This window comes from Lathyrus oleraceus, chromosome 6, assembly GCF_024323335.1.
Source record: "Lathyrus oleraceus cultivar Zhongwan6 chromosome 6, CAAS_Psat_ZW6_1.0, whole genome shotgun sequence".
In the NCBI taxonomy this organism is placed as follows: domain Eukaryota; kingdom Viridiplantae; phylum Streptophyta; class Magnoliopsida; order Fabales; family Fabaceae; genus Lathyrus; species Lathyrus oleraceus.
Window position 1 is genome coordinate 260,087,740 of NC_066584.1, and position 7,636 is coordinate 260,095,375.

Sequence of the window (7,636 nt, forward strand, 5' to 3'; positions counted from 1 at the left end):
CATCTGAGCCTTTAATCCATGCCACGTCAATTAATAAACCTGATCCTGTGGCTGGGCATTTTTCTATTATTTCTATTTTCTTTTAATTTCAGTTAATTCCTTTTAATTTCAAAAATTCATAAAAAATTTATTTGAAGTCACAAAAATATGAGACCAACTCCAAAACTTTTCTTGAAAAATCTAGTTTCATATTTTGATTTTTAATTATTTTTGTGACTTCATTTAATATTTTTTTTGTGAATTATTTGATTTTTAATAATTTTAATTCAATTTAAAATACTTTATGATATTTGAAAAATCCAAAAATATTTTCCTAGCATTTATGGATCATGATAAGTCAATGAAAAATAGTCTCATCAATTTCTTATTTGATTTGAGATTTATTTGAGATTTTAATCCATTTTGTGCTATTTTTAATCCATTAGTCAAAGTTTGTTTGACCATGTTAGACCTATGAGAATATAATTGGACTTATTGAAGTTGATTTGAATTGAATTTGAGGTTTGGCTTTATTTGTTTATTTTATATTTGCATTTTATTTTAATTCAAAAATACCAAAAAAATATTGTTGACTTGTTGACTTGTAATCTTCATTTCTTTTCTGTTTGGCATTGATTGATGATGACTTGATTCACATTTGATCAGTTGGACTTGATATTTGTCTTCTTTTCCATTCCCTTTCATCTTCATCCCATTCTTTTCATCATTGGCCAATGAGTTAAGTTCTTATGGTTGGTCTTTACAAATGAGAGGTTTAACCTTCTTTGATTCAAACCAAATTCAACTTGTTCCATGATCAAGTGAGTTGTTTTGTGTCCAAGATAGGTTGCTTCTTGGTCAAGCAAAAAACCTAAAGACAATACAAGACCCTTTCCCTTTTGTTTTGGCATGGCAAGTTTGTGGAGCATGGCTTACTAGTCATGATCTCTAACTTGTGTTTATTTGCCTATAGTTTTATTGACCGGCCTCAGATAGGTGTTACTACTATATTAGTCCACTTACGATTATTTAACATAGCGCTACATTATCTTATGACAAGCTAACATAACTTCCACTGATTACTAACTTTAATTTAAGCATTTAATTTCTTGCCCTTTACTTTCCATGTCATTTATTTCTTGCTCATTATTCATATTGATTTTTCCTTTGCTCACTTGAGCACATATTTTATGTTTATGTCGTTTTCCTTTTGCTCATTTGAGACCATTATTGTATATAAATATATTGTTATCTTGTGTTTGTTTTTTGTGCTTGTTTTGTGTGAACCAAATGCAAAAAGGAGAAAGGACTTAGAATTAGGACTTACCTATGCTTAAAGGAGTTCAAGAGCAACTAGGCCTCATGCCTTTAGAATGCTAAAATTGTTGAAGAGCAACTAGGCCTCATGCCTTTAGAATGCTAAATTTCAAAGTTGATCTCAAAGGACTTCTCATCCAAACTTATTCTTTGTCCATTCCTCTTATTGTGTTGTGAACTTTTTTATGTTTGCTTTTGTGTGATAGGGATCCTATCTTGAGATTGTGAAAAGAGGATCATTGTTATGAGTAGCCAAGTTAAGAGAGACAAGCCAAATGGAGATCCTAGGAGCTTGAATCCAAATTGTTGATTGCTTGTTTGTGTGTGCTAAGTCCAAAGGAAAGGAGCATCTTGAATAATCTCTATGATTTCAAGAAAAAGAACTCCAAGGGTTTATCTTCTCCCTCTTATCTTTGCTTGCTTTAGGACTAGCCATTCTCTTCTTCTCCCCACTCTAACCAAGCCAAAAATCTTTTTTTCTTCAAGCTTTGACATTGTTTCAAAACTAAAAACCTAGGCCTTATGCCTTTGATTTTTCAAAACTCTTTTCATAAATACTCATTGTGAATAAATCTTAATCCAACTTTGACTTCATTTTGTAAATAAGTTTAACTTGTAAATACAACTCACTTCAAGTTGTTTTTGTGGTTCCAGGTTTGAGTTATCATAGTGGTTGATGTAAGTCTCACCTCATCCTTAGTGGTTGGATTATAAGTCTTCCATACTTATTATAGGGTTAACCCCTCACTAGTATGTTGAAGCTTTCCTCACATGGTGGATTGTTGGTTTAGGTTGAGTTTTCTCCCTTTAATAACAAAAGACCTTAAGACTTTTGATCAAATCAATTCACCAATCTTTGAGATTTTTACCCCGAACTACGAGGTTTTGATCCTCCTTTGTGATGGTACGTAGGCAATGGGTTCATCCATTCAAAAAACAAAATTTGTAAATATAATCTATTCTCTTCTCATCCCCTCAATCTTTTTGCACAAATCCTTTCACAAATACCAACCTACAACACATGTTTGCAAAAAGGGTTCCTATAGAATACTAAGGATTTTTTGGGTGCGTAAAACCTTCTCATTTCATAACCAACCCCCTTACCCAGATCTCTGACATTTTATTAGTTTTTGATTTGAAAAACTTCTTACTTGCCTTTTGTTCGCTTTTTAGCCTTTCCTTTGGACAAATAAAAGTGCGGTGGCGACTCGAATTGTATGTTTACTTTTGGTTTAGTCAATAAACCTAAAGGTAACAAAAACCCCATTACACATAGATTTCAGGGATCTGAATGTTGCGACCTCAAAGGATGAATATCCAATGTCTGTGGCAGAGATGCTTGTCGACTCCACTGCAGGTTATGAGTATCTTAGTATGCTCGGTGGGTACTCTAGGTATAATCAGATATTCATTGCTGAGGAAGACATGTCAAATACGACATTTTGATGTCGTAGAGCCTTAGGCACCTACGAATGGGTGGTGATTCCTTTTGGCTTAAAAAATGCAGGGGAAACCTATCAAAGAGAAATGAATTCCATTTTTCATGATTTTATAGAAACATTTATGCATATTTATATTGATGATATTGTTGTTAAGTTTGTGTCAAGAAAGAATCACATAGATAATCTTCGATAGTCATTCGAATGGATGAGGATGCATGGTTTGAAGATGAATCCTCTCAAATGTGCATTATGTGTGCAGGCTGGGGATTTCTTAGGCTCTGTGGTTCACAAGAAGGGTATCAAAATAAACCAGAATAAGACCAAGGCCATTATAAAGGGGAAAGCGCCATCGACAAAGAAGGGATTGCAGTCGTTGCTGAGGAAGATAAACGTTCTAAGAAGGTTCATCTCAAACTTAAGTGGTAAGGCTCAAGCCTTTTATCCTCTACTTCAACTGAAGAAGGAAGGTTTCGAGTGGGGGCAAGCGCAGCAGGAAGCTTTTGAAAAAATCAAGGAGTATCTTGTTCATCCTCCAATTTAGTCGCCTCCTTGTCGAAGTAAAAGTATGAGATTGTATATTTCTGCATATGATGTAACTATAGGGAGTATGCTTGCTCAAGATGATGAGAATGGCATCTAGAGAGACATTTATTACCTTAGTCGAGTTCTCAATGATGCAGAAACTAGATATAGTATGATTGAGAAATTGTGTCTATGTTTGTATTTCTCTTGTACAAAGTTAAAATATTATATACAGCCTGTCGATGTGTATGTCTCGTTTCATTTCGATATCATCAAACGTATGCTTTCTAAGCCAATTCTGCACTGTCGAATTGGAAAATGGGCACTCACCTTGACAACTATTCCCTCACTTATGTGCTTTTAAAGGCCATGAAGGGACAAGTGGTTGCAGACTTCATAGTCAACCACTCTATCGTTGAAAGTTCCTTAAACTTATTTGAGCTTGAATCCTAGAAATTATATTTTGATGGTCCGAGTCACAAAGATGGAACAGGTATTGGAATACTAATTATATCCCCTAATAGAATTCCAACAAGATTCAAGTATAGGATGTAAGTTGAGTATGCACCTAAGAGGGGGTGAATTAGGTACTATGGAACTTTTTCCGGTTTTAACTTGTTTTAAGAATCTTTTCTTAGAGATTACTATGTGATGAATACGGTAAATGCTGAAAGGTAAAGAACATATAGAGATATCCTGGTTCCCCTTACAGATCGAGAGTACTCCAGTCCCCTTTCAAAATGAAAGATATTTTACTGTTGTTAAGACATTTTACAATACTTTTCCTAGTACTTATATATAGACACTAACAATCACACCAAGAACAACCCTCTTGGATTTTTCACTAATTTCAAAAATAGAACAATCCTCCCTTTAATGAACCTCTTGTTTCCAAAAATCCTGGACAACAAGGATACAAAATGTAATCTAAATTTTTTATAAGTATGTAAAATGGAATATTATACGTATCAATATATGAATTGATCTTCTCCTTATAACAAACAAATATCTCAATGATATACAAGTGTTCACTATGAATGAAATGAAACTTATGATGATTTTCTTTGAAGGTTAAATGCAGAATGTTTCACTCTAAAAATTCTGGTTTTGAACACTTAGAGAATTTTTGAAAGATGAAGAGAATATTTGAATGTTTAAAAATTTGTAAAAGGAGGTGAGATTAAAATCTGAAGAAATGGTGTTTATATAACACTAATGCACCTCTACAAATCAATATAATTCATGAAAGGATGCCATGCTTCAAGAGCCATGTTTGAAAACCAACAAAATAAAAAAATGTAATTTTTTCTGGCACTGGTACAGTGGTAGCCGGTTAACCAAATATGGTTAATCTGTTACACCCTTGTAACATGCAAATTATTTGAAAATTTTATCCTGTTAATCAATTAGCATCAGGATGTTAACCGATTAACAACTCTCCAGAATGTAATAATGGTTAATTTTCAAAGAGAAAATCTTTGGTAAGATGCATCCGAACATATTAACTAAACAAGATATGAATGTATGAGGACTTGGACATTTGTATACTCAGTAGAAAGATTGAATGCTATATACATTATCATTCATGATCAATCCATAAGTATTTCTTCAAGACTTCACATAATATGAAACTTGTATTTGCTTTAAGTCTTTGAGTCATTTCTTTTTGTCAATCCATTCTTGCTTTGTAGAATCTTGTCGTCATTAAAACACTTGAGAAACATGCCTTCACATTCTCCCCATTTTTTATGATGACAACCATATCATGAAAGTTTGCTTCATTCTTGATTCTCTACTCCAAGTTGTGTTCCATTAAAGTTATGATGAACCATAACCACCGTTAACACAAACTTGAAATGGAATCACTTAAAAGACTCTTTTGAAACCTAACCTCTTCCCGTAACCTTGAACTTATTGAAGAGGAAGAAAGTGAAGAAGGAGAAGAAGGAGATGATGAAGAAACTGAAGATATGTCGGAAAGTGACTAGATGTCATTGCTTTATTATTATGTTTCTTTTCTTTTATAGTTTCTAAGTCTTTTTTGTTCTAATATATGTTTTATGTTTCTAAGTACTCTATGGTTTTTGAACAGTTATGTTATGTTTCCGTATCACTATTATATTATTATATGTTTTTATGTTATATGTTTGATTTTTTAAGTCTCTTACCTTCCTTTTTGATAATGACAAAGGGGGAGAAGTATTGTTATCATGTTGTATTCTTTTTCTCTAACAAAGTACAAATAACAAAATCTCTTTTGAGCATTGAACAAGGAGGAGCATTTTGAACTCTTTAAAGCATTGATCTAGGGGGAGCATTTTGTGTTAGAGAATCAAGAATGAAGCAAACTTTCATGATATGGTTGTCATCATAAAAAATGGGGAGAATGTGAAGGCATGTTTCTCAAGTGTTTTAATGACGACAAGATTCTACAAAGCAAGAATGGATTGACAAAAAGAAATGACTCAAAGACTTAAAGCAAATACAAGTTTCATATTATGTGAAGTCTTGAAGAAATACTTATGGATTGATCATGAATGATAAGGTATATAGCATTCAATCTTTCTACTGAGTATACAAATGTCCAAGTCCTCATACATTCATATCTGGTTATGGTTCATGATGACAACCATATCATGGTTGAGAGTGACGTTTGTAAGACCCCAATTTTGATCCTAAGATCCCTCATGTAGTTTCATCATATGGATTGGCATTGGGATCATACCTTGGCATCCTCCTTACCCCTCTTTCATTGGGTTTGCTTTGGGAGAGATCACCAAGCACTATGTGATTGTATCATACTTGTATATCATCATTTTACGAACCAAAATACCAAAAATATTTCTTTGCATTTGCCTAACTCTTTTGTAGGTAGGGCATGATCATCATTGATCTCTCAAGTTCATATATAGGGTTTAAGACCCTCATAGATAAGAGCACAACCAAGGATTGATTCACAATGTCTAAAAGCATCATATATGAGTCCTAATGATCTCTACATGTTATATTGATCAAGCATTCTTCAAGAATTTGGAGGTGATTTGCCTTGGAAACCCTAGTTTGACTGGGTATCTTAAGTAACTTCTCCAACAAGCTATCTCACCAATTGATCAAATTTCTCAAGGGGATGTTTCAAAATTCATCATCTTATACATATATGATCTACCATGAGCCTAGAAATACAATAGAATTGTAAGTTGGCAAGTTGGTTGATGGTGGTTGGCCAGATGAATTCATCTAATCAAAACTAGGTCTCCCTAGACCCTATCTCCTACAATTTTCACCATATGAAAATAATTCCAAGATAAACTTTACTCTAAATGACATTTCAAACAACTTTCATTTTTAATTCTAGAGCTAATTTTCCTTGGAAAGTCATTTTACATGTTGAAACATTATAGGTCATTTTATCTAAACCCTAATTTGAAAGTCAACTTCCTAAGGCCATAACTTTCTCAATTTGTATGAGATGAAAGCTTTCCAAGTTTCACAATCCAATTTAAGATGTCTACTTCAACTTTGATGTTTGAAGTGAGAGCTAAATAAACTTTTATGAGCATGTGATATGAGGATACATTATAGATCATTTTTGCCCTATACAATTGAACAAGTGATTTTCCTCAACTTCAAAAATGAATAACTCTATCATTATAAAGTCAAATGACATGAAATTGGTTACCATTTTGAAGGTATTTGAAAGAGCTACAACTTTTATGAATACACTTTTCTCATTTGGAGCTCACATAAAAAGTTAAGTAAGGTGGAATATTGAGATGTATGACTTAACACTTAGAAAAAATTTCAACATGTTGAAATTTCCAAACTTCCACCTCAAAATTCACTATGATCCAAGTCCCAAATGGAAATGTGTCCAACATTAAAGTTGTTTCCCTTGATCTAAGCTTTCCAAAGAGTGATATTTCATGCATTTTGGATCAGGTTTTCTAGGGTTGTGCATGGTCTTAACAGGTATGCATCAAGTAGAAAAATCAAATGTCCAAAACTCCATTTCACATTGCCTTGCCATTCAAGCATCATTTGAACTTCATCACAGTTGCAATTGGATCAAAATGGATTACTTCATGGGCTTGTACACGCCCATGCAAGCTTGTGCATCAAATTGCCAAATTTAGCAAATTTTCAAGTGTGCAATTATCAATCCCAAATGCTATAAATAACAGGCCTCTGAGCTCATTTCAAACACAGCTTGTGCACCAGCTTTCCCCCCAAGTTGAAACCCTTACAATTCAAAGGAAAACCTGAGAATTTTTCACTTGAAAATTGAGTTTGAATCTCACTGTTTGGAGATTCAAAAACTACAGGATCCAAAGCTTTGTTCCATTGCCAAACCACTTCTGCAAGCTCCTCGAGTGTGA